Source organism: Lissotriton helveticus, chromosome 5_1 (genome assembly GCF_964261635.1).
Source record: "Lissotriton helveticus chromosome 5_1, aLisHel1.1, whole genome shotgun sequence".
NCBI lineage: Eukaryota > Metazoa > Chordata > Amphibia > Caudata > Salamandridae > Lissotriton > Lissotriton helveticus.
This window is the reverse complement of record NC_136065.1, coordinates 1,078,403,582-1,078,431,304: the sequence shown is the minus strand read 5'-3', so window position 1 is coordinate 1,078,431,304 and position 27,723 is coordinate 1,078,403,582. Positions and strand designations below refer to the sequence as shown.

The following is a 27,723-nucleotide window of genomic DNA, read 5'->3' as shown; positions in this document are numbered from 1 at the left end:
AGTTCTGTGTTTACTATAAAATGATTCAAACAAACGAGAAGTGAATATTTCTAGGACAGGTAGCATTTATTTATTGCTATGTTTGGTGGGCAGAAGAGAACGCAGGTCTAGTGTCTTGTAAGCAGCATATATTTTGTCAATTTCCTGTCAAGCGGTTTCTATTTTCCAGTATACAGTTCCTCAAAGAAGGTGTGAAAGACTTCTAAGATCACCCGAGGCGTGTCTAACCGGTGCCCCTCATTCCTCTGAGCCGCTTCTTTAGAGTGGAGTCTTTGTGCGAGACAGCGTCCCGTGGCCTCCCCATATTCATAACAATTCTCCTTTATTAAGTTGATATTTAAGGGTATTGTCTCTGCTCCAATATAAATTAACATGTGCCTTACATCGGTTTGTACTCCCGTGATGTCACTGCCTGCCAGTATTCCCTGCACTAGATTGTCTTCTGCTACTTTAAGTTTCATATATAAATCTTGCACCGCTAGCTTCAATTGCCTCTGTCTGTGTAACTCCGAGCTTCCCCCTAAATCCGGCTTTTGAGGCATCCCACACATAGCCACAGGAGGTCCAGTCACAATTAATCTCTAAAAAGTGCTCAATTCAACTATTCATGTGATTAATGAATACAGCATCCAATAGAAGCTTTTTATCAAACAAAAATGTTCTCGTAGCTGAAGAGATGTTAAGAGCTAAAAGTTGGTGTAAAAATGAAATTTCCTGGACAAAAGACGGATAACCAACGGCTGCCAATCAAAACTGAAATGAACCCTCAAGATTCCTTCTTACTGACTGACCAGACAACTGATTTTAATGCAATAATGAAATCAGAACACAACAGCAACAGTTCACCTTTTGCCCCCAATCATAACCTGGCCCAGGTTCTATATATACCAAGGAAAGTGTGAGGGGGGAGAGGAGGTGCGGCCTAGATTGTTTCCAGGTCAGCTCTTTATTGACAGACTTATAGCATGTTGCTAGATCAATGCATTTCAAACACGGTTTTGGGAGAAGGGGGCGTCTCTTCTCCGGTTTTTCTCTTTTAATAAAGGGGCAAAACTGCGTATTTTACAGTACACTTTTTCAAAATCAATTGCTAAAATGTTACAATGTGCATACTTCTGTATCAGCTCTTATGAATTTTCTAGTAATTTTATAAAGTGCCAAGCAAGTACATTACTATCGAAGGGAGTTATGGGGTTAACCCTGCAAAACTATTTGAAAACAGAAATGCAAAATAGGCCATTTTCAGTACAACGTCTGAACTTATTGGTGCAAAAGCACTAGATTTTTGAGGCAGCTATATTAATATAGGTCTGCATTTTGACAAGAACTATCTTTTTCCAGTTGTATTTAGAACCTTTCTTTATTTGTACTTTTACAAATACTTTCATTTTCCATAATGCCCTTTTGAAGTGGATTATCAGGTGCATATTATGATGGAAAATCTACTTGGAAGTGACAGGATTGGAAAAAGAGTAGTTACACTGAGTTCAGGCTGTTGACAGCAGGGGTACTCGCTATGAGCATCTTTGAAGACAGCATACAAATATAGCAATATCGAGAAGTTGGATACGGAAGATTGGTTTAGTAGCAGTAATAGAACAAAATGTTATGCTTATCGTTTGCCAAGAGAGAAGCTGCTGTGATGAGACCACCTTCAAAATATAGTTTGTTGAATGAACCCCTGGAAGCTGAGGTGACACAAAAGGCTGAGCAGGCAACGGTAACTGAAAGCAGGAATATGGAAACACGGAAGAAGAACAACACCCAGCAATGGGAGAAACTCTCTAACAGATGGGGAAACAGAGAAATGGGGAAAAACAAAGTGAAAGAACACAGAGCTCAGTGGTGAGCTAGCATGAGCTGAAGCGACTACAACTGCGAAGCACTGCCAGGCACCTTTAAAGTGGTAACAGGATGTCATACCTGCCTACCTCTTGTGACCTCAAAGACCCAATACTGTTCTAAATTTGCAACCTGCTCTGTGTTCTAGTCTACAGCCCAGGTACAACCATCCTGTTCTCCATAGTCTCCATGCTTTCCCTGGTCTAAACAAAAGTGTGCACCAGGCTCAGTTCAAAGGAACATGCAAGAACATGCCCTTACATGAATGCAAATGGGTTTGCGGATTTCACCCCGTAATATATGTCTTGTATGAATCCTGACAGGAAGGAACGTTTCCAGTACACATTTCTTCTAAAGGTCAAACCATCTGGGACTACATACAAGAGACACTGCTCTGACAACTAGCAAATGTTTGGACTGGTAGTGGCGTATTAGATGTATTAATCACTAAAGAGAAAGTGTAAGATGTTTGGAAGCGTACTTCAGATTTAGAACTCACAATGGAATGAAGTTTAATGTAGAAATAGTGGACATTTCTCTCCTTTCTAGGTAATATAAATGTAGGAAACTCAAAATAGAACGGTGGTCTGAAATGCATAGAGGAAGCCCTGGTGGGAAAAAAAGAGTTATTAGGAGATTTAGGAAGCCATTGAAAAGGTTTTCAGTACCAATGCATTGCTTCTTCCTACGGAGTATAACAACAACAGCACAGGAACACATACTTTATGATTCTGTATAGGATGTGGCAAGAGTGGTGGAACTGAAAAAAGAACGGGCTGATCTTAGTTAGAAGAAGAGAATAAAGAAAGTTCTATTTAAAAATGTGAAATCCAGGAGAGGCCAAGAAGTCTAAAAATGATAGAAGAGCAAATTTTAAAAAAAGAAAGAAAGGACCTATGTTTATATTTATTAAGAGGCACTCGAAATTAAAGGACTAGACTGAAAGAAAAGGAAAGAGGTGTTTGATAGAGGATACAACTTATAAACACACACTCAAGTCAAGTCTTATAATCAATTAATCAATGGAAGCAGGGTTGACAGTAGTGATAGCTTTCCAGACAACCTGCATGACAAGTGAATGAGAATAAGGAAATGGGACAACGGCCATTTCAAATTCAATGCAATATTTGAAATGATAGGAATGGTGAACATTGGTGATATATCTCACGGTGGAGTGACACAATATTCAAATGTGTCAGAGGTCTGTTGGCGAAGCCTAGCCATTAGCACATCCCCATACCATCATTTGTAAATTTTAAGGCTTTGAAACAGCATACTAAATGGTCTGCAGGTATAGTTCCAAGTTTTCATTATAGATGAAGTAGAAAAATGCACATTTTGGATAGCACCTTAATATGGTAGTTGAAACTTAAGGCTGAGTCGAGAATGCATCCTTTTTCTGAGGGATGTTCCTAGTCATCTGCAACAGGCCATACCTTCTTATAAAATCCTCTCTCGATCTTTGTGTTCCTTGCACCCACCAGTTGTACTTGCCAGTCTATTGCCATTGTCCCTCTCTTCTTTAAAAACGGAATGATAAATTGCCCAACTCTTGAATACCGGTAAGCGTTTTCCTCCTCAAAACATGGTACAGAAGGCCTTCTACTGATTCTCTACCATAATGACATTGCGCTGTACAGTCAATTCCAGCCACCAATGCTTCTGGGACAACCAGCTACATCCCAGACTCGAACTGTCATATGGGACTGTGACTTCTGAGCTGTTGTCACGGTTGTTCAACATGCTAAAAGAAACTAAATAAAAACTGGTTTCCCTCCCTGAACAGCTTGTCCATTTTTCTGCTGAAATTATTTTTTTCGCGTCCTGATACAGTTCCTCATATACACAGGTTTTATTTCAATATTTACGGGCAGGGAATATTTACCAGTTACAGGTATGGAATGGCCAGCTCTAAAAATTCCTGCACTAATTGGAGCTCTTCATTTTGACTTTCAAAAAGATGAACTTTTTATTCAGCTACATTGTCCGATTGTGAGTTAAGAACAGAAATGCATGTGGTAGCAGAATATAGTAAAGAAAACAATGGACATTATTCCTCTGTTATGGAGGTCAGTTTTATGGAAACTAATAGAAACAAGTAGAACAAGCGGAAAAACAAATAGAAAAATAGGTAGACTAAAGCATACACAAATCTGACTGAGTTTTAATGTGTATGCCATTTCATACAACATGGACGATTATGTTAAAGAAGTTAGAGCTTAGGGTTCCTATTGGAATAACATGTCGAAATCCGCATTACAAAAAAAGTAAGCAGATAGGTGCATAAAGAAGTTTAAATTAAAATTTCATTTATTTCATTTTTATAGCACTTACTACCCTTTTGGAGGCGCTGAAGAGCATTACGCCCAATAGCATGCTTCCCAGAAGCCCAATGTTACTGGTCAATCTTGCATGCTAAAGGAAACCATTCCATTCATCTACTGCAGTTTCATTGTGGTAATTAGTGACTTAAGTGTGATCATTAGAGGGGGCTGTGTGAAAAGCAGATTCTTGAAGGAATGGACATTGTTATGGGTTCAAAAAAAGGAATTTACGGCAGACAAGTAAGAGATTTAGAATAATTTATATTCAGAAGAAGCATGCAGAAGGGAGAAGGGAAGCAAATGTGCATTTAAAAAGGAAGGGATGGAAGTAAGTAAAACTTTCACCGAAGGTCAATTTTTCCATGCAGGATTTTAAGGAATCAAGCTAGTGCATATTTGTGCATGCAATATGTGGATGAAAGCCTGCTAAAAGAAACAGATTTATATTCCACTCTGAAGGAATGTAGCTTTTGCCATCCTTCTAGAGACTTAAGAGGTGGCAAAGATACTTCCTGTACTGAAAAAAACCCAGTGCTTGTAGAGATCATTTTACAAGTGACTGTCAAGCAGTGCAACATTTAAGCACATCTCATAACTCTTAATTACATTTTGACAACACCATCATCACCCCACTGCATGCAATGTCAGCAATACTTTCAAACACGGAGAGGCCTCCTTTGTGTACCTACTATCAGCAGTACATTCAATACTACAAAGTATAGCTACAGTTTATGCAAATCATTTGACCCATACATAAACTACACATATACTATAAAACAGGTTATGTAAACACCCACCAACGTAAAATATGACAAAGCAATTGACAAACACATTCCAGCAATCTTTAGCAAATCCACTGCATGTTTATGTGACCCAATGAATATCTGGTTTGGAAAGTGCTGTCCCTTGCGTCCGCTTGAAGAACCCTGTCTCCACAGGAACATATACAACGTCCTGCAGAATGGATGCGTCTGCGCTCACCCTGGCCCGCAGCACCCACCTTGCCACAGAAGTGTGCAGAGGAGAAGTTCACAAAGAGAAGCCGCACAGGAGAGTGGTTCTGGGGAGAGTTACAGGCAACATAAATGTTCCAGGAATAATAGCTGAGAAAGTGAAGTTTTGGGAGAAGTGCACAGGGAAGTTGTAATGTGTATTTTGGCATGGGTTAGGTCGAGAGGACATGACTAAGGGAGAGGCATAGGGGATGCTGAGAGAACAGAGGTGCAGCGAGATGTGGAGGGGCTCAAATTTGAGTAAAGCAAGGAATAACAACAAGACAAATGTACAGTGAATAGCAGGAGTTGCAAGTAATGCCACTAGAGAAGCACATGGGATTTCTTTTGAGGAGTGGTGTAGTGATAAGATTGCAATGGACACAGACGGGTTTAGGGGCAAAGAAGACAATTTCAGGTGATATGGACAGAAGTGAAAATTAGGGAAGCGATGAAGACCTTGCTTCTTGGTTGGGGGCGGGGGAAGGTTGGAATGGGCAAATAGTTCATGTTAGCTAAACGATATCTCTCAATGCTGATTCATAAACCCTGCCAAGTTTGTTTTGTTGCACAACACTGGAAACTGCCACATGTCATAAATATTGCCAATCTGATCCGAACTGATGTGCACTGTCTTTGGGGCCCAGTACTAACATAATGGCTATGGCTGTTGATGAGGACTGAGGAGTAATGGATTATCTGTTTCTACCTGCAAGAATTGGACTAGCAGGGTTATAATAGTTCAGATGTGAAATGTGATGGTTGAGTTGCATCTGTGTATCCATACTGGTAAAGCAAAGGATGCTGCAGCCCCTGATTGAGACAGATTAGTAAAATTATATTTTTGCGGTTGTGGTGGAAGGTGCACTGTACAGCTATATGTGGAATAACCATCTGAATTCTCGCGAGGGCCAAGGGTTGGGCTTCTAATTCACTAATCTCAGCTTTGGAGTACACACAATAGGGCAGAGCCTGATAGTGCTGTACCATGGCAAAGTTAGGGCTGCCCGGGAGTCTCACTATCAAGAGTGTTGCAACTCTATACAAAAATACATTGGCAGGTATTTGTGGGTGTTCCAGCACTTGAATGGTAAAGGGCATTACTGCTCCTGATTGAAGTTATTTGGTCCCAGTAGCAGTACCAGGAAAATTGTTGGATACCTACGCAAGAGAGTGAACAAAGAAGGAGTAGAGCGATAAAGCAGATTGGCCAACACACCATTCCTATGCATAGTTCATGTAGCACTCAGACATGCTACCAATTTTAAACTTGTGCAGTCATCAGACTCATCTAATAAGGATATAAATAGCTAAATATAATTGAACTGGAAAAATCTTTAGCAGGGGATTCCGACATCTACTACAATTGTGCATGCTATTATATAACTAAATTAAAAGCAGAATTATGCACGGTGGTATTCAAATAACCCAATTAGTCTTTCCTCCCCTTCCAGGGTGACAAATAGGACCCAGCACTTAAAGGTAAGAAGGGACAGGAGACAGTAAAATTATCTCAGCATGTTTCTCAGTTTATTGAGCCCCACATAATCCTAATGGAATGAAATAAAGAACAGGAAACATGTGTTCATGTGGACATAAAGGGAAAGACCCTACTTTGTTATAAAAAATACAGAGCTAAATCCAACAAATCACCAGAAAGTAGGATTAAAGTAACAGTACTAATGCAATAATATCTGCATAAAAGTCGAAAGAAGGGAAGGAATAAGAAAGGCTGAAGTCGAAGAACATGACATTCAGGTTCAGAAAGCTGGGTAGCGCACTACAGTTCTGCACCAACCTTGGAACTGAACTTTGTTAAATGGTAGCAAATTCAACAAAAGAAAAGAAGAAATAAAAAGAGATTGAACACAGCATCATGGGTGTGCTGGAAATAAAGTGCAATATAAAGACGTATTTGATCCAGGGCATCTCATCTAAAAATGTAAAATATAACTACAACAGAGAAACGTGCAGGCTACAGAATGTAAAGGAATGTGTTAATTGGAAATAGAAATCTAGAGATTGTTATTTAAAAGAACAGTAAGAAAAACTGACCGTAAACTAAACTTTGTATTTGTCCCTTGGGGTAGGGAACGGGAAAGAAAAAATATCCTCCCTGGATATTATTATACCGGATATTAAAATCAAACTTGTAAACCAAAACTGGATCTCGGTTACAAACGAGTCTAAAGTTCAGCACCTGAAGGAAGGAACTGAGGAGAACATGTACAAAGCCGTTTTACAAATCGCAAACTATGGAATTCACAAATTCACAGGGTTTCTTACCTCAAAATGGCTTGGATACATGTATTAAACCCAGTTTGCTAGTTGGAAAAGCCTTCAAACTCACAAAACAGGGTTTGCAACCTTACTAAAACGCAATTTGGAAGGGGCATGAAAGAGGCACCCCCTCCTAAATGCAATTTAGAACAGCATGTATCAATACGTTTTGAATGCAATTGCACTCAAATCATTGATCAGTTACAGACACTTCAAAGAAGGTGGTAAGCGATTTACAAACATGACACCCTTACCTGAGTGAATGGGTGGGAGGCAGTGGTACAGAGAACCACGGTGAGATCCCCCAAAAGTTATCCCAAATGGGTTAAAAAAAAAATCCTATTTGGGAATGCAAACTGAGGTAAGGTGGCCTGTTGTTCCTTACTGGCTGTAACCTCTGTTTTTTAAGCTAATCCCAGGCGATGCAAATAACACACTGCCTATTTACTATTCATTGTGTAGGTCGTTCTACAATTTGGACTGGAGATTTTGTGTTGTGACCTATTAGTATTTAGGATGCAAAAACGTAGTAAGTATTTTTCAACCACGTTTTGAAACTGGTCTTTTAGTATATCTTTTCCTATGCTTTTACGGAAAATAATACACAAATATTTTGGATAATATTTTTGAAGGTTATCAACATAAGGCTATCAACACTTGGAACTAACAGATTTGAGTATAGTTAAAAAAAAGTGACTGTTCAAGCCTGACAAACAAATGAGAAACCAAATTAAAACAAATTGGATTTCAGTGGTCTACAATGTTATAATCTATTGGTTACATCAATTTACTTAAATTTAATAGAAGTAAAATTATTCCTGTAAGGAACAGTTTAGTTTAAATAATTTTTTACCGAGGGCTGAATACCTGAAAGACTACCAAATGTAAGGGAACCAAAAAAGGTTTGAATGGGTTTAAACAGTGGGAAAACACATAGTACTATGTGTGGAAATGTACAGAATAGTGAGCAGTACTCTTGCACCACACAGATTATATATTACAAAAAAACAATAATGTCCAGAAATCATGATTGGAAATAATCTCCATAATTCTTAAACCGGGCAAAAAATCCAGACATACCAAATAATTAAAGTTCCATATCACTATGAGGATAAAATCTTATTTAGCCAATATTTATATACTGTGAAGCAAGATATATTCAAGTTGATAATTAAAATGTAGTTCCAGGTAGACAGCTGGCAAATTTAAATTGTTCAGGATCTGCCACTAAGAATAAATAGGCAAAAGACAATAGTAACAGTTAAAAGAGAAGGGTTTTTAAAAGGGGAGTGGTCCGCTGGATCATTTACGATGCACGTGTATACCAAATTCAAAACCTAAGTCATGCAGTAGATGCTAATTATGGTATATTAGGATAAAAATGTAAACTCCTATGTAAATCACAGTCTAACGTACTCTTGACCTTTATAGGACATATTTATACCACCAATCATGTTATTCCTCAACTTAAATTTCTATTTGAAAATGTACTGCTCTTTGAAGATAAAATAGACATACTACTGTGTCTATGAAAAAAATAACACTTTCAACTGATCAAATAAACAGACCAGGATAACCTGCAAATAATTATGAACATCAAAAAATGGCTTCTGGACCTTCATGTACATTGCTTAGCAATCCCGACCAAAGAAGTGAGGGCTTTAATATGTAACAGAAATGGAAGAGACAAATGAAAGTATCTGGATCTCATATGCTCCCCCAAATCCATCAATGGAATTTTTAGAACTCTGATGCCAGGTTTTTGGCAAAGTAAGACCTTTCATGTGCCTAAATAGCAGAAAGATCCAAAGAGACATCTAACCATTTCATGGTTTATCATCATCAGCTGTGAGAAGAAACTATCTCTTAGGTTATTAGGCCACCCATGTGCTCTTGCTTGTGTGATATTGTTTACTACAAGGATCTTGGAGCCCGTCCGTTGCTTACCATTCCACGGCTTCCGCGTCACTCTTTTTGGCTGACTCCTAATTGGCGAGTGTCCACTGGCTTAATTTCCTCTTCTTATGGACTAAGGTCTAATTACTTCATCTTCATTAGTGTCCTTCTGCTGCTGTGATTGAGGTACCAGTTTTATTTCTTCTTTCCCTGTTGTTCCATGTTACTTTTCCCATACAACCCTTTGTTCATGTTGTTTCTTTCCCTCCCAGCCCCTTTTCTTGTTGCTTCTTCACTCTCAACCCTGCGATTCTTTCCATCTATCCCCTCCTACCCTCTTGTTATCCCTTCTGCTTCTTTGCTCCCATCACCTGCTCTCCTGTTGTCAAAGTGCCCACGCCATAAGACAAAAAAGGCACTAGGACGCAGCCAGCGTTGGCTGAGACATATCGCTTTTTTCCTTCCCATTCCCTCCCACCAGTTGTCCATGTTGCCCTTTTCCTCCCAGTAGCCGCATGTGAGCTTTGACTTGTTCCACCATAGGGCCAGACTTAACGTTAAAACTCCATTACTGATTCAAAACATACCTAGAGTCTTTCCGTTCACTGGATTATCTGAAGCAACCAGGCTCTGCCTCCACTTGTTTGTTACCCTAGTGCTGTCTGACACATTCCTTTGTGTCAAGGGAATTAACTCAGACAGAGTAACACCCGTCTGTGTTTACAGTGTCTATGGGAGGGAAGGTGCAAATATTTGGACCGTTTCACCAGATAAAAGAGTATCAATTGTGGGTCAAAGCCTAATTCTCCCGCTTGCATGGTATGTTTTGGGAGTTACAGGCAATGTTCATCTGGAGTAGCAACTGCAAAGCGCAGTGAAGATGTTATGGAATTTTAGTGGCACCAAGACGCAACTGCTTTTATAAATAAACACGTATGCAAGTGGAGTACCTATAGGCACCTACTGACGTGTAGTTCAGGATCACTTTGCAGGTTTGTGGTTGGTTGTTTAGATTCTAGGCTGCTCTCTAAAGTACGTTCATGTAGGATAGGGGTGGATTAGCCTACGCAGACATTCAACCGTGCAAAATAGTGCATCAGAAACACTAGAAATGTGTCCACTATGATCCATCCTTAAGGGCTTTTCAGAAGAGCTTCATTATTATTATACCCAACTCAATGATAGGTACGTTTTTGACCTCAAAAAGGTCATGCCATATTCCTCCATTGCATTGTTTTAATGGTACTTTTTTTAATCAACATTAGAAAGATGAGAGGTTGGTGTGACTGACTAGGACCTACCGGGCATGTGGGTCTGCTGTTGCAGACTATACTTTTTTGTGGCCTCAATAAGGGAGTGGAATGAAATATATAATAGGGGAGTAATTCCGAGGATAGGTGAGAGTGAACAGTTGAAGTAATTTTGAGAGAAACGACGGGATAGATGAAAGGTGCAGGAAAGATATTCATGGAAAAAAGAATGAAGGAGGAAAGGGAAAGGAAAGATTCAGTGGAAAAATAAGTTCAGTGGACAAATAGATGCAGGAAAGAGGAGTAGGTGAGAGGAGCAGGGCAGATGTTAAGGGTACAAGGGAAAAGTGAAGTGTGCAAGAGGAAATGGCTAAATGTATGAAGACATACAAGGATAAGGTGCAGACACAAGCAGTGTCTTTCGGGGGAACCAACTTACAAGTTAGAGGGGTTAAATCTACATGAATATGCACAGGGGATCAGTGTTGTAGAGATGTGTTGTGGCATAGTTCAGATGGGGCAGTATGATGAGGCACTAGGCTGGGGCAAACTACAGAGATGGCGAATATTCGTGCTACGGATTCGTGCTACGGAACAGGTGCAAAAGATGGATGAGAGCTGCAAGGGGGTAGATGAAAGGTGCATAGACGAAACAGATATACACGCAGGATATGCATTATTTAATCTAGTGTGAAAACTTCAGTTTGCGAAGCCAAAACTTTGAACCCAAACGTTTGAAATTTTAAATTTAGAATATTAATACCACCTAAGGAATTTGAGCATAGTTTCATAAGAACTAAACCTTTCAAATGCTACCCATTTGTATAATAATCTTAGATGTGTTTCCATTGATCTGCCATTCAGTTATGTACTCTAACCCTTACTCCGATGCTAAGCCTGCTCTGACACTTTCAGCATGATTTTGAGAATGCTAATCCATGGATCTTAATGTTAAAACCATCACTTCTACCATTGCTATTGTGAAGTATATCCAAGATACTAATGATAACAGTAACATACAACGTCACCCTCTTCCTAAATCTATCACAAAACTCTACCCAGACCCAAACCAAAGCCCAAGGGCTAAATCTAACCATATGCCTCGTTATAACTGTACTTTCCCCCTAAACTATCAGTCAAGCCCCAAACCTTACCATAGTCCTAAAATCACGTCCATGCCCTCAGATTAACTCCTACCTTAAACATTACTGTAAAGCTAACCCCAATGCGAACACTAAAGATTTCCCATACCATAACCCTATATTTCTCCACCTTAACTGATACCACCTTTGTATTTTTAGGTCTCGCCTGTCGATGCGCATGCGCATCGAGCAAGCGAGACTATAGGGGCTCATCCAGACTTTATCTAACTTGCAAGGAATCGTGGCGATTCCTTGCAGTGCCCGTGACTTTTAAGCTCAATGCGCATGTGCATTGAGCTTAAAAGCGCGTGCACATGCACCCAGCCGCCTACTCTCTCTCTCAGCCTTCCCACAACTCCGCCCCCTCACTACTTGATTGCACGGCCGCTAGGCCGTGCCTCCCCTACTCTCCTCCCCCCTCCTCCTCTCCTCCCATGCCTGCCTGCCTCAACTCTCCGCCTCCCGCCCCCTCCCCCTGCACGGCCGCTAGGCCGTGCCTCCCCTACTCTCCTCCCCCCTCCTCCTCTCCTCCCATGCCTGCCTGCCTCAACTCTCCGCCTCCCGCCCCCTCCCCCTAGTTTACAACGGATGCATGCAAACATGTTTTTTCAGATTGCAACGTTATTTTAATATTATATTATAATCTCTATATGTCATACTTACATGGGCAGGTAAATCCCCAGGAAGTACAGTGCCCGGTGGGTTAGTGTCCCTGAACGAAATGCCAACCGTACGGATATATAAACCGACTTCCTGGGTCGCAGGGCCGGACCCGGAGAGCGAAAATGTGTGTGGCTATGAGCCTGAGGACGCTGCTGGAATGAAACTTACTTCTCTGAGCATCGGGTTAAACTCCGAGGTCACGCGCCTCGGGCTGTCTCTGCCCCGACGAGCTGGGACACGTGTGCTTCAGACCCTGAATGCCCCGGACACGCTACGGGAGTCTCCCCTCCTCCCACCCTCCCAAGAAGCAGGTCCCTAAATTGTTCAGACCCCGAGACCTCCTGGGCATGTCTCACGGGGTCTCTCCCTCAACAAACAAGAAACGCGTGTTGTTCAGACCCTGAGAGCCGCAAACACGCAGCTAAGTGCCCCCTCCCCCAGCAAGCTGTTTCACTGAGGGTTCAGACCCTGAGCCAACCCCCCCCCCCCCCCTCCAGCCCCCCCCAAAAGTAACACCTTTGCTTGATTTCGGGTCCTCCGCAGAGAGGGGCCGGTGCTTACCTCGCCCTGTGCCCGGCTCAGGCTCCTGGGGTCGGCACTCGCTCCCTGCCTGGGACTCTCCGCCGGGCTCGACTGGCACAGCTCGGACAGGGCTGCAGCCTCGGTGGCGTGCCCCCTCCCGCCCCTGCACAGCCCCCGGGCTCCGCTGTGACACTGAGCGCACTGCTCACCTGACTGACGGACAGCCCCCGCCTCCACTGACTGACTGACACAGCTCCGGGACACAGCTTTCAGCAGCGCCTCGTCCTCTTCAGAGGCACAGCTCTTCTTTCAGCAGCACCTCGTCCTCTTCACAGCCACAGCTCTCAGCAGCGCCTCGTCCTCTTCAGAGGCACAGCTCCCCGCCTCCACTAACTGCCTGCCACAGCTCTCAGCAGCGCCTCGTCCTCTTCACAGCAACAGCTCTCAGCAGCGCCTCGTCCTCTTCACAGCCACAGCTCTCAGCAGCGCCTCGTCCTCTTCAGAGACACAGCCCCCGCCTCCACTGACTGACTGACACAGCTCCGGGACACAGCTCTCAGCAGCGCCTCGTCCTCTTCACAGCAACAGCTCTCAGCAGCGCCTCGTCCTCTTCACAGCCACAGCTCCCAGCAGCTCCTCGTCCTCTTCAGAGGCACAGCTCCTCGTCCTCTTCAGAGGCACAGCTCCTCTTTCAGCAGCACCTCACTCTCTTCACAGCCACAGCTCCAATTTCAGCAGAACCTTGGTCTCTTCACAGCTCCAATTTCAGGAGAACCTTGTTCTCTTCACAGCCACAGCTCCAATTTCAGCATCATCTCATCCTCTTACCAGCCATCGTCTCAACTTTCAGCGGCACCCCATTCGCTTGCTAACCCACTGCTCGACTTCAGAAGCATTTGCCGTCGCCCCGACCCCACAGCTGCAGTTTCAGCACCACCTAGCCACAGCTCTAAATTTGGTAGCACCTCATCGACCCCCAGGCTACAGCTCCAGATTTAGCAGCACCTCGCCCTCATCAGGAGTCACAGCTCCAGTTCAGCACCGACCCACAGCTCTCCAATTTTAGCAGCAGCTCCCCCAAACCACAGCTCCAGTTTCAGCAGCACCTCGCCACCCTACTGAGCCACAGCAACTGGATAGCAGCACTCCCCTCCCCCGAGCCACACCTCCAGCCTCAGCAGCACATCACCCTTCTCCCAACATCGTCTCAACCTGGTCCGGATCCGGGTCAAGAGCACCCCACCGTGACCCTCAGCAGCACCTCACCCTGACCCTCAGCAGCACCTCACCCTGACCCTCAGCTCCAGTTTCAGCAGCTAGAAACTCGATCTTCTCCGGTTCCACAGCTCCACTACTAGCAGCGCCTAACCCTATTCCCAGTCCACAGCTCCACTCCCAGCAGCACCCGCCCTATTCCCAGTTCACAGCTCCACTACCAGCAGCGCTCCCTTCTTTTCCCAGTCCACAGCTCCACTCCCAGCAGCACCCGCCCTATTCCCAGTTCACAGCTCCACTTCCAGCAGCGCTCCCTTCTCTTCCCAGCCCACAGCTCCACTCCCAGCAGTCCCAGCAGCCCCACCCTCCTCCCAGTCCACAGCTCTACTCCCAGCAGCCCCGCCTCTTCCAAGTCCACAGCTCTACTCCCAGCAGCCCCGCCCCACCTCCACTTTGTTGTCTAGTTGGCAGACTCAGCTGAGAGGCCAACAACTGAATGGGTGCATGCAATAGGTCTCGGAGCATTTGAGTTAGAGCTTTTAGATTTGTTTATGGCTTTTTTTCTTTGTAATTCTTTAGCATTGCCTACAGGAAACAAAAATGCTAAAGATAAAAAAAAAAACCATAAACAATTCTAAAAGCACAAACTCTAATGCTGCGAGACCTATTGCATTTCCAATGCTTGTTTTTGAAGTGAGGGATCAAGGGATAAGTGAAATGCTTTAGGACTTTCCTTTTCCCCCCAAATTGCTTCTGTCTTTCAAACCTTTTATTTAGCAGACTTTTAATTTTGACCGGTAGGTTTTACAAAAATAGCATTTGAAAAACATTACTCACCTTCGGACAAACCAGAATGAACCCTGAACCTAGAATGCAGCGTTTTGTGGTAGGTTAGTATATTTTATGATGCAATGCAATGCAGGTTAGCTACCTTAGTCTGTTGAGCATTTTGGCAACTATTGAACGAGCAAAAGTGAGGACTGCTCCTTTTGCACCCTTGTCCAATGTCTCTGTATCTTTGCATATGATGCACATGTATATTGTAGAGCAAAGTCCTAGACCACATGAGATAATGCTGCAGCACTCGGGTCATTCTATTCACTCCACCCATTTATACCAATGAAAATTCCATATAATAGTTTAGTCTGGGAGCACAGGTCGTCGTGAAGTCAAAAGCTTAGTAATATTAATAACAAAAAAGTTTAATGAGAAAATTAAACTATTAATCTTTACAGCACTGGAGCTTTAATTCTACATGTAGCGCTCAAAGCCCTTGTCTGTTCAAAACAGAATATAAAATTACAAAATTGTACTAAATTGTGATTGTACAAAATGTATACAAAGTGTCAAAATTGGTTTATCAGAGATTGATTTTTTGACACTGGCATCACACTAACCAAGCATGTGCACAGAGGCTTTGACCTGTCCTTTACTATGAGTAGCTCTTGGGCCTGTCCTGAGTCTTGGAGAGGCACCCCATGTTGGTCCTTTGTTGGGGACAGCAGACACCTGTTCCTGTGAATGTGTTTGGTAAATAGAGTGGTGGTTGCAGCATACCATAGTTTTAGAGTTATTTGTGTGAGCAGACCTTTTTATCAGAGTAACTGGAGTGGAGGTCTACTGACTCATTCACGTAAACGCTATGCTTCTATGCGCTCAACCATTCCTTTTTGCTAACATTCTGAGTGTGCTTTCAGCATGTTGAAATGTGTAGCCTGCATGGTACAAGTATGCAGTGTCAGTGAGCTAAAATAATGGTCTGGTCTTGCAGAAGGTGAGTGGTCTTGCACAAGTTGAAGGTGAGGACTGCTACCAGACAGTGGAAGAATAGTACTTGAAAGTTGGAGGGAGGATTCCCAGACACTGAAGTGGGGCGGGTGGGCAGAGCTCCTTTAATTATCCTATGGAGCCTTTCGGTTAGGAAGGAATGACTGATTAGTACTCCTGAACTGGGCCATTTTGTGAATGGTAGGGGTGAAGGAACTGCAGACTGATGTGAAAGGTGAGTAAACCTTTGGGTGAGACTTGCCCATTGTCTTTTCCTGATTGCACTTTCAATTGGGCTAAATACAGCCAGATGCAGCAACCTAAAAAAAAAAAGTCCGCATTTGTAAAGCGCACAATCACCCGTAAGGGTCTCTAGGCGCTGGGGGCCGTCGGGAAGATTAAGCGAGCTATTGCCCAGAGTCACATGGTGCTGGGCTAACCTGCCGCCGGAGCCGGGGATCGAACCGTGGTCCCCAGATTCCAGCGTCAGTCGCCCTGGCCGCCTCAGACCTATTTGAGCATCTCTTAACGGGGCTCCAGGTTAGAGACCACCCTGCTGTGAGAGGACTCACACTGCACAAAGGTGGTGTCTGGACAACAGTCTGGAAAAGACACTTGAAAGGAACACCACCCTACCCCAGTTCTACCATTGCAGACTGTGAATCCACATAACCTGTCTGCCTGTTGTGTATAAAAGTGTGATTACACTACCCCACATGCTGTTCCAGTTTCAAGGCCTCTACGGCCAAGGAAGGTAGTTCTCCATAGAGTACTCAGAGGGGTGCTGTGCAACCAGGGCTGGTGTCGGTCTGCTAGCTAATCCCCAGAAGTGAGAGGGCATCACATGAGGTCTAGATCTCTTGCTGGAGAACCTGCGCACCAGTCCTGAAATGCGTATGAGCTTTCCGTTTGAGAGAGGCAAGGGACCTGCCTACCCTGCAAGAGGAGTGACTTTCCAGGAAGGAGAAGGTGTAGTTCGTCCCTAGTGGCTGTAAGTCTTCCAAAACAGTAGACTGCTGGAGAGCTATTTGGAAGGACACAGGCATCCAAGGATCTCCCAGACTCTTCCAACAGTTCCTGGCAGGAACCCTGACCTTTTGACAGCACGACAGATCAGTGCATGTGCAGCTGCAATGTCAAAGTTATGTCTGCTTGTGTGGGGCTGCATCTGCCCACGGATCAACCCGTGTGTGCTGCACTTGGCACCGTTGTGTCTGGCCTTAGCAGGGCTGCATCGACCGAGTTATCAGCTCACCCAAAGTTGTGTCCGGGATGTTGGGAAGGCCAAGTAAGCCTTGAGCAAACTGAGAATTGCATGTGAGCATGTAAAGACTAAGAGATGGAGCTCACATACTTTTCTGAAGGTGATTTTAATCTGTACCTGGGCCTTGTTCATGCTTTTCCTGTTTTCCCCCTAGAAATAGAAATGACCTGGGGGTTAGGGGTAAAATAAGGGAGCTCTGTGGGCACCACACCTGCCTTAACAGTGTCTTGTATCAATAACCTACGATTATACCTTGGTGTTGTATTAGGCAATAGCCAGAGAGTTCCTCTACTCCACTGCACTGTCAAAAGCAATCATTTGCACGAAAACACTGTCCATGGAGCAAGATTGGCTACATATATAGTTCACCTTATTTAAGAACAAACTATATCCAATTGAGTAATGTTGTCCTGTTCATAGTTTCAACTTTTTTAGTTACCATATGTCAAAGGAAACATCACATTTGACCTTTTATACTTCTGAAACAAATCTAAATGCATAAGAGCATCTTTCGCATTGCCCTTCTGTACTTGTATACGAACCTCTCAGATGTTATTGACAGCTTGCTTTATTGTACAGCTATGTAGAAGTAACACTGTATCTGTAGAATGAATAACCAGTATACTGGACAGAGTTAACTGAAGGCGTGAATATCTCTTCCAGCTCACAGACACGGGTCACCGCTGAACTACATATTTAATGGCAGTGAGGTCATTGTACCATTTTTAGTGTAGTGAACAACAAATATATTACACAAGTCCCAAAGTGAATATTTGACCTTTTAGCAATACCTCTGAATTCCTAGATAATATGGCTTAGAGCATGCCAAGTACATCTTTCGCTTCAACAACCATCTTGCATTATACCCTGTTTGGGATTTTAATCTAGCAGTAACATTAAATTGTCTTTCCATCCAGTGTCCTATAAACTCTAAAATACACCGCGAAGGGTGACAGATTTGTTATAATCCCCAAGCAGAAATTAAAATATTTTCCGATTAATGGCAACATCCTGCTCCCTGCCCTAATGCATCTGAACAACACGTTTCCCTCGGGACAGAATTACACTGCAACTTACTTGTGCCTCATATTGATTCTACTTTAAAGCACAGGAGTAGAGGGGGTTGCCTCTCAAAAAGACACACATACACATTCATGCATTCATTCTTTCTCCCACACATTACGTCCTGCCTATTGACTCGTCATCCACAGTCACGGGATTAGCTCTTCCATTCATGCATCTTAACTTGAGATCCTAATGGTTCACCTGTGTTCCTGTTAACCCACGGTCTACTACTCACCACATTCATATGAGGTTTTGGCTGTATAAAACGGAGTCAATAATCCAACAGCTTTGTACCCCTCTCATAATTCATAAAAGAGTGACCTTGTATTGTTTATAAAATATTACTATATCAAAGTGAAAACTCTACCCCGAGGCCATCTTGAATGAAAGCTTTTCTGGAGGCCTGACAACCGGCTCCATCCAAGCATATAGTTAAATTCCAGCTGTCTTGCACACAGAATTCAGCCAGGTCCAACCTCAACACCCTGTGTTGTCATCACAGGCTCTCGCCAGCCCCTCTTGGCACTAGAATGATCCCCACAGCATTCACACAGATAGACCCTTGTCAAAATGTAAACACCAAAGCATAACAATGCGTTATCTGGTTCGGAAGGATACCGTGTGTAAAGCCAAATTAAGACAGTCCATCTGCTTCCCAATTCTACTTTTTTCTTTGCAGTTTTATATAGCGCTAACTTGAATTGAAAGTATTGGAGCGCTTTACATGAGCACCAGTTACACAAGGACACATTTTTTGTAGGTACAGGGAGTTTAAGTGATTTGCCCAGAATCACAGGATGCTGAGCCGAACCTGGAGCCCCAGCCCAAAGTCGGCAGCTCTGGTCGTAAGGCCACATCCTCCCCGGCAACTTCTGCCAAGGTGTTCTCAAATATAGACTATTCTCGCTGTACCTCTTACAGGTGTTACATAAAGTGCACTATTTAAAAGCTATAACCTGCACCAGCAGTGAATAATGGCAGTTAATTACCCTTCCACGAAAGTTTTGTGTGGGGAAATAATTAACAGCCATTACTCACCTGCGCAGAGCGAGGGGGAGCTTCATCTAACTGTAAGCAGGGGAGACTAAAGTGCATCATGTCAGCTTCCTTTACGGGTTACTTCACCGTCGAGGGTCTGCTGCATGATGTGCTGCCTCCTTACCTTACTTCAATGAAAGGGTAAAAGAAGCCTTGTAACTACTGAAAATTAAAATAAAGTAGGCCCAGGTAGAAGACAGACTGGTAGGGCAGCCCACATACAAGGACGAAGGAAACAAAGGCCAGATATTCACATGTTTTATCTCATGTATTTAATTTCTGCATGGTGCGTGGTGTATTTCAGCTTTTTCAGGAACATTTTATGCTAACAACTATACATTTTATTATCATTAACAATACCCAAAATCTTTTTCAAATACAGATAATTATGTTTATTTATTGGTTAAACATACACCACATGAAAATGCTACAGGAGTATCAACTTCTTTGTTAAACAAATGTTTTGAGGCTGTGAATGGTTACATTGATCCAGCCTGCAATTTGTTAACGGGGATTTTGACGTTAGAATGTATATAGATATTGTGATGCACACATACACTCATGGAGTTTGAAGCTCGTTAACATTAACAGTTATAGTAGTGGGTGTGTCCTGACCATCCCAATTTTCACCTCTTTATGTGGGTTTCTACCATTATAGTTAGGGGTCACCATCTCATAAACATGTATAGATTCATCATACCGATTAAGGGCCTGATTACGGGTTTGGCAGTCTCACCTTCGTGGCGGCAGTTCAAAGAAGATCGCTGTGTCGGCGGTCTCCTTCCCGCCGTATTACAAAGTCACCACTGGCCCAGCAGTAGTGTTTCTGATGACGGGGAATATTTTTTCATATGTGTCGATGAATGTGTATATATTTTGACTGCAAAAGTGTAAAATGTACACATATGCATGACACGTGATAAAATACCTACTACAAGTACTTTCCTATTGCTGGAGTCAAACCATAAGTGCCCAGTCTAGGCAGTGGGAACAAAAATGCAAAATGGACTTGGATTTCTGCACCAACAGGGTCATTTTCTTCGAGGTCAAGACGCTGCTGTGAAGGGGGGACTGGGAGCCAGGGATTCACATGGAAAACTGAAGGTAAGAGAAGGAAAGTGGGTGAGTTTGCATAATGCACCCCAATTCCTTTGATTCCCCCGACTCGTAATTCAGACGGCAGTGAACTAGTCTGTACAGACCTCTGACAGCAGCTTTCCCCCTACCACCATCGAGGCAGTTGGTGAATGGCTGGTGGTGGCGCTCTGGCAGTCTTTCTTTCTGCACACCGACAACATAGTAATACGATGGGCGGACGTCCAACTAGGCTGCGGAGTTTCTAACACAGTTTCAATGGCGGTTTCCTTACAGCCAAACTCATAATCAGCCCTTTAGCTGTAGACAACAGATTTTAATGCATGCTCATTTTCACGGAGGAACTGGGTCCTCAATTGTATACATATCTCACAGACTCAGGTAACAGTCCTAGATGCCATAGAAATCCTATAGGATCAGGGTTCAAAAATGTCCCTAGGGTTACAGAAAATGGATATGTGCTGACCTTAGACAGTATAGTTAGGGCTCTCGGTTTCCCATTGATATGGATTTTTAAACATAAATACAGACTAAAAACAATTTGGTTCTTTGTCTGTATTTATGTATAAAAACTGAAAAACATTGCTCCTTCCTTTGTAGCTTTATTATGAGGGGACACACAAAAATGCATTGGAGGTATTATCTGTACAAGTGTGAGGACCACTATAAGGTAAGTTAGTGGCAGTAAGTAAAGCTTGAATGTTTCTAATCGGGCCCATCTGCATTTATGTTCCTTCAGCTGGCACCCATTTGATGAATAGTCATGGCCTGAAGTGGAATGAAGCTGCGTAAAAAGCTGGGTTTTGAGTGGCGTCGGAGCTCCCAGTTTTGAAAGGAAAGAGGTGCTTTAAATCTTTGCAATTACATTAGCTTGGACTCTTTGGGATGCTCAGTGCCCTAGCCCCTCTGGCCTTTCTGTTGCCTCTGAAATAGGTGTGGGCAGTAAACTCCGCTCTCCTGCTGCGGAGATTTGGAACTCCACGCGCCGCTTGGACTGCGGAGTTCAGAAAAAAACTCTGCAATCAGTTGCGTAGCGGACTTTACAGGAGCCTGGGAGGTTTAGGTTTCATTTCTATCATATTCATAGTTACGAATCAATGAGAGACACCACTATTCATGTACTGACCAGTAGATGGCGCATGACACAAAATCAGCTGCTCCAAGCTAGCATCACTGTGTCAGTCTTCCCTAGAAGAGCAGCCTCGCCGTCTCTATGGTGCACAGTGCACATTCTCAGACCAAATGTCTGGCCTGAAGAAGTAGTTTAGTTTTGGCAATTGTGAAGCTGGCCTGTTGTTGGGGAGGCACTGCAGCCTCTTTGCTTTGGGGATGGGGAAGCAGTGGTCGAAGTGGGGGGAAAAAAGTAGGGGAACTGTTGGCAGACAATCAGAGGGTGGGAATAACCCATGGATTGGGTCAGTGGGCGGAGTCAGAGGTGTGGCAGAAAGAGCTAAATATCCCAATTTACTTGTTTCCCATTTCACTAACCGGTTACAGCTTATTACGTTATTTAATTTAACCAATTTTATTTAAGGTTTAATATTAGTTATTGACATTAAAATACATTCACAAAGTTGGATATCTTTCCAATCACAGAATGTACCAAATATCCTTAAAAGTGGAATTGCAAGCCATTTGTCTCCCAGCCATAGAGTTTCTGTCATCAGCTTTTCCCTTTTTCCACAAGAGCAGTTCAAACATGAATGGCAATATATCCTAGTTTGCAAATGTTCTCCACATAATTACGGCTCTGCCATATTTACCACATAATACATCATCTGCTGCATAATCTGACGCTTTTAGCTAATAAATTGTTTAGAGCTCAAACGGATCAAAAGTTACTAAAAAATGTGACTTGTGCTGCTGTGAAGTGGAGGGCCCTTTGCATAGGTTGACTGGTCATCTTTCTCACTGTTGCAGTTGTATGTTTCACTGGTACTAACAAGGAAACATCTCTGCAGAGACTGTTAGCATGTGTAAAAATGTCAAAATAATAAAGTATCATAAAATTTACAGCACCGCTAATACCAGTGTAGGGTGTCAAGAGCACTTTACATCACACATATTACACAGAGACAATCAATCATATGTGTGTAAATCACTGTATAGGAAATGTTACATAAGACAAAGGACTACAAGGTGTAGGAGTCACATGACAACCATTATAGTAGGCAGCATAGTTTAATAGTGATTGGTCTGGAGAAATACAAACCCAAAATGTAAAACGTAATACCATGGTTGGGGGTTCTCTTCAATATTTTTAACAACAGAATGGAGGAGTGCCCCCTTGGGTTTTCTGCAAAGCAATCTTCTGCAGTAGGAAAAGGGTGAGCCCAACCATTTAAAGGGTACGGATAGCCCTTTTTGAAGACCCCTCACTCACCAACCTAGTTGGTGAAATGCTTCATCATCGGGGTCCCACCCCGAGGGCCAAGTGCCAACAGGGTGTGCTACGACACCTGATTACAGTGGAGCGGGTTATTTATTTTTAATATCTGCAGTGATAAAAAGTGATATTAAAAAGGGGGTCAACACTACTCACTCGTGGACTTTATTCCTGAGTGGTTGAACTCCCTTTAAAAGCAAGTGATACACCTATGTCTAATTAAGTAGGCTTCGGTGTTTAAAGAAGTGTAGTGTATTAAAATAGAGACGTGTGTTATATGTTTAAAATACAGGTCTACATGTTTCAACCATCTTTCAATTGTGGGTTTTCGTCAGGACCAAAATGACCTGGGTGGTGCACACACGCTAAGGCGTGCCCTGCCCTCGATCAATGAGTAATCAGGTACCACAAACTTGTGGACCAATTTAAAATTGAAGAGTCATCTTCTCCCGTGACTGGGAAGAAAAAAACTCAGAGCTCGGTAAATGCCTGCTCCATCGGCGTCCGGGTTCCAAGAGCGAAATGCTAACGTAACTTGTGGCTTCTTTCCTGAGGTATAATAACCTACTTAGATCACATCTCGGAGCCCCGGTGGTGGTCAATAATCAGAATTGATTTCTACCCAAATGAACCCTAGTTTGCAACATTAAGATAATCAGACTGGTGGAAAAAAACATAACGCTCTCATTTATACCTTGTAGTTTGCACGCAGCTCTTACATGACACATGATAGGTCTCTCTTACAAAAGCTGTAACCTACTGACCTATTTACATTATGTACACTTTGTGATCTGCATGGTACATGTTCTTAGCAGCAGGCACATTAACAGCCTGTGCTTCCTTTCCATGAGTTAAAACTTCCACTAGACATAACTCCATCTCACTCTACTAAGTACAAAAATCAATGGAGTTATCGTGAAATTGTTATTGTTGCCGAAAATTGTTGGAGGCCAGGTGGGAGTCAGCGAGTGCTTTTAAAACCATATTATACTTCCAAACACAACGCCCCTACCTGAAGTCAGCACCCGGTGCAGTCGCACTGCGCTGGAGCCTCCCTTCTCAAGGGACCTGTGACCTCAGTGACAGAGTCACTGTCACTCTATGGTGTGCTGCTTCATAGGCCTGCCTGCCAGACTGGAGGTGAACTTCAGAATGAATTGTGGTGGACAGGCCTTCAAGGTTACCCCACACTTGCCCCTGCTAGGGTCCACCAGGTGGTGCTGAGACACCAGAGCTTTTAAGATCTTGCGGGCCTTCTAAGGACTAGCATTGGAATGTGCTCCCCCATGGGGAAGTAGTCTGATGGACTGGTCGTGACGGCTGAACCTGGTTCCCCAGTTCCAAATTCAGCAGCTCTTACCATAGTAACACATCCTCTCCAATGAACACCATACTGCCCCACTGAGAGAAACTTGCACTGCACTGTCCCGCTATAAACACCTGGATGTGTCTCAATTCAAATTACGCACTAGACGAGCAATATGCTGCCTAAAAAAATTAACAACATCCTCGAAAAAGCAAACACTCACAGGGAATGCAAGATTAGGTGAAGCATGTGAAATGTAAGCAGGAACAACAGGGTTACCTTTTTACTTTTACACTAATTATTCAGAAATTAGTGAGTGCTTTTGCCTGAAAAGTTAAGGCCATGACTACAGGGCCCAGAAGGGACCCTTTTCAATGCCCATTGCTCATATCCTTACAATACAATACAATAAATCCAATATCCTTACAAAACATAAGCAGTATGGTTTAAAAATGCCACATTTGTGAACACACAGCCACTGCACACATTTTGTTTTCCAATTCACCCATCAACCAGATATTTCAGTACCTCCAGGTATAGTGCACTAGAGTGGGAAAACAATGTAATTCTAAGACAGACTAGAAAACAAAAGTAGCGCTTCACTGGCAAACACTGTAAAGTGGCGCTAATGTGTTTAGGTGTGAATAAATTAGTCAATCTGGCCACCTTGCAACCACGCAGTCTTGCTTTAGTTCGTTATTTTTCATATTTTTTAATGTTTTATTTCTATGCACCCCTAGGTTGCTCTTAGAAATTGAAACATTTTAGAAAAAGACGAGGTTTCTTTTTTTTGATCCATTTCACAGGGGAGCAAATAAACGAAAGGAGAAAAGAGAGGGTAATGCCCTTTCTTGAAGTCTCGGTTTTCACTAAATGAGGAGGAGTGAGACAGAAAGAGAGGGAAGAGAGGGGACAAAGAGAAGGAGGGAGGTGCCAACGGCAAAAGAACTGGACACTGTCCTTGTCTTTTCTAGGCACAACGAAGGAAAAGACAGTCCTTATCCTTTTCTGCGCGTCCCCAATAGCCTTGACTATCGGCCTTGGTGATTATTTGAAATAAGAAAGTAGGAGAACGTACTTGAAAAAATTGAAGAAGTAGGGGCACGCCGTGCACTGCCGATCCCACCCACTTCGACCGCTGCTCTTAAGAGACACATGGCGGTACTTTGCTGTAAAGCTGTGCCACTAAAGAGCATCCATGAACGTTCAGTGTTTACGTAACTCGTGTCACCAAAGGCCACTTCACAGCTCTCAGTGAAGAGGAGGCTGATGCACGTCATTCCAGAAGCGGGCTGATGGAGTGAAGACAACGGAAAGAGAGAGCAAGTTATTCTAGGAATCAGTGGGTGTGACAATGAGATGACGAAGTCCGCTGAAGAGGCTGGGCCCTGAAAGAAGGCCGAATGGTTACATTGATCCTGATTAGGATGTAAGTTCTTTCAAAGAGTTACGTTTTCAGTGATTGCTAAAACAAAAGGTTTCCAAAAGATTCTGTGCATCTACTAGCACTAGAGGCCATTTAGCCCTTGACTGCTCCGGAGCCCCTCACTTTAATTCACTTCACTCTCTTTCAAAGGCAGCGGGCGGGCGCATTGTCATTCGAAAGGGGTTAATCAGCCTCAATTGGAATGACAATGGCCTGCCCTCTGTCTGTGCGAGCTCATGTAGGGGCGGCTGCAGCCTCCGGAGTTCAACAGGGAAGTGCGAGCAGCCCCTGGAAGTTGAATGAAAAAGTTATCTTATTAAGTTGGACTATTTTTGCCGTCCCGGGACTATTTTTTGAAAGGAAGAAGTAGGGGAACGGACGGAAAGAATATTTAAAAGTAGGGGCACGCCGTGCCCTTCCAATCCCGCCCACTTCTACCACTGTAGGGAAGCAAAAAGTGAACCCCATTTTTTGGATCGGAGTTGATTGCCGTGGTCATATTGCGAACAAAAATGGGGGCACCACTTTTCGAAATTTAAATACCTCCAGATACAAAGCTGGGCGGTGGGGAAAGACAATCTAATAGGGGTATACAATGAATTCGAGGAGAAGCTGGCTGAAGAGGCCCCGATAAAGAAAGAAGTGGCGAGCTGGTACTGGGCAATTATTGAGATGGAGGACGGACCATTCACACTGCCGGACCACCTGTGGGGAGAGTGCTTGCCAAGGATTGCTACAGAAGACTACTGGCAAGTAACTATGTTGATTCTTTATAAGGTGGTAAAAACCTGCGAATTTAAGAAGGAACCACTTGTTCACTCTCCACAGGGCGTATTGGTCGCCAAAGAAGCTGGCTAAATTCAAAAACGGTGGGTCGGTGAGATGTCCTAAATGCACCAGCCCAAAGGAGGATGATATGCACATGTTTGTCACATGCCCGGCGATAAAAGGCTTCTGGGGAGATGTGAGTATATGCTTGTCCAAGGTACTGGGCCAGGATTTTGAGGTAAGCCCTGAACTTGTCATTACTGGTAGGCTAGATATTCAAATAAGGGATGTGGACGATAAAGTTAAGTTGGTATTCTATGCTATTCTGTTGGCCCGAAGGGAAATATGTAAGCTATGGGTCTCTGCTGATTCCCCGACATGCTTAGCTTGTATTAGGGCTATGAGGGCGGTGGCAAAGTTGGATATGAGTGGTCGGCAGGAGAAAAGATACAAATTTTGGACTCTCTTTTTAAATCATTATGGGTGAAGGGTATAGGTGAAAATTTAAGGCAAGGGTGTCAGTAAGTCCCATGATTAAGCTTCTCTGAAATCTCGGTGGAAATTTTGCTCTACGAAGGTTAGGTAAGGGAGTGTACTCCCTCCCAAAAGGGTAAAAGAATTTCCTATTATATGAGATGAAAACACCCTGTGGCGCAACCGTAAGAGAGAAGGGTGAGGAGGGGCAAATGAGAAAAAAAAAAAAAAGAAAAAAAAAAAAAGGGAACCCCATGAAGTCCTCGTGGCCCCAGCAGTACATAATGGCCGAGGTGGAGTGGATCCATGGAACCTGAGATGAACAGATCCCCATTGCTGGCCTGGTGCAGCTGCAGGACAGCCGGAACCTGGACAGCATTAGCCAGGCCTTCACCGTCAACAAGAGCCACCATTTCCAGCACCCTGGAGCACCTTCAGCCACAAAGACTTCGCCTCACCTGACCCACTTCACGGCCAACAGCAACCTGCAACTGCGAATCCTGTTGAGCAGCACGCTGCACGGGCTAGTCCCACATGGTGGGTGAGGGTGAGGGAGAGGGCGGCGGCAGCACATCTGAGAGAGAGGAGAGAGTTGCAGGGGTGGTCGGTGTGTGCTTGTGTCTGTAAGTGTGTGTGTGCTTGTGCATGAGTCGATGTGTGTGCCATGGAACGTTGTGTGTGTATCCGTGTGTGTGAGTGAGTGACAAAAATACATTTTTTAAAATATTAACAGTATTTTAAAAGTAGTGATTCTAGCAACTACCACCTGTCCTACTCTAGAGGTGTTGAGCCTGGGTGCTGTTCAGCGGTTTCTATGTACCACCTGTTCTGTTCTTGATGTATCGATCCCGGCTGGTGTCTCACAGTTTTTTCGGCGCATATCCCCCGTTAACATTAATCCGCACCAATACTCATCCTGCTTCAAGTGTTAAGGCTTGAGCTGGCATAATGGGATACATTCCAGAGCTGCATGCTCGTCCTTTCATCTTCCCTAATCTGCACCCTGTG

At 43.5% G+C, this 27,723-nt stretch overlaps 1 protein-coding gene across 1 annotated transcript in view; it reads right to left on the bottom strand.

Annotated features, from left to right (window-relative positions):
- The window catches only part of PDZD7 (PDZ domain containing 7), a 790,250-nt gene that overhangs the window by 734,657 nt on the left and 27,870 nt on the right, over positions 1–27,723 (bottom strand). The gene's annotated exons all lie outside the window — the stretch shown is intronic.